The sequence below is a fragment of the Carlito syrichta genome, unplaced genomic scaffold (genome assembly GCF_000164805.1).
Source record: "Carlito syrichta isolate Samal-C Ts95f unplaced genomic scaffold, Tarsius_syrichta-2.0.1 Scaffold314806, whole genome shotgun sequence".
NCBI lineage: Eukaryota > Metazoa > Chordata > Mammalia > Primates > Tarsiidae > Carlito > Carlito syrichta.
The window spans coordinates 676,580-677,154 of NW_007258902.1; the positions used below are offsets into that span (position 1 = coordinate 676,580).

Consider the following 575-nt stretch of genomic DNA (forward strand, 5'->3'; position numbering starts at 1 on the left):
GGTTGAAACGCCAGCAAAGACAAAACCCGAGGCTCCCACCTCTGCGCCTGAGCGAGCCGGGCTCCCGCCCCGCCTCCGGTCTGGAGGGGAGGGGGCGTGGCCGAGCGCACGGCGCCCACGTGACCGCGGAGAACCGCCCGCAGCCAAGTCTCGCCATCCGCCGTCATATCAGCTTATGCCGCCGGCCCCTGATTGGCTGGCTGCCCCTGCCGCTCGGCGCATGGACTCCGGTTCCGGTCCCGGCTGGCTCGTCCGCGGACGGTCAGCTCCCTTCGAAGCCTGGCGAACCCGCGGCGTCGCGAGCGGCGGCGGACCCTCTCCGGATACCGACAGCAGGTGGGCCGCGGAAGGAGGCGGAATACACCCGATCGGACCGGGCCGAGAGAGAAAGAAAGGGGGCCGGAGAGACATCAGCAAGATGGGGTCCGGGATGGGAAGGCTGAGAGGGAGCCGCAGATGTTTGGAGAATGCTTCCTAGAGGCCAGGCACTCGCGGGGCGGATGCTGGAGACACAGCGGTGAGACTGGCTGGTCTTCTGCGCCCGCTGTTAGACGAGATTGACCCGGAGCCAGAGA

The 575-nt window shown here is 68.3% G+C and overlaps 1 protein-coding gene across 1 annotated transcript in view; it reads left to right on the forward strand.

Annotated features, from left to right (window-relative positions):
• The first annotated feature begins 262 nt into the window (after window positions 1–262).
• Window positions 263–575, forward strand: part of SC5D (sterol-C5-desaturase) — a 15,156-nt gene continuing 14,843 nt past the window's right edge. The window contains exon 1 of the mRNA XM_008072002.2: window positions 263–336. The gene's annotated coding sequence lies outside the window, so the exon portion shown is untranslated. The remainder of the gene's footprint in view (window positions 337–575) is intronic.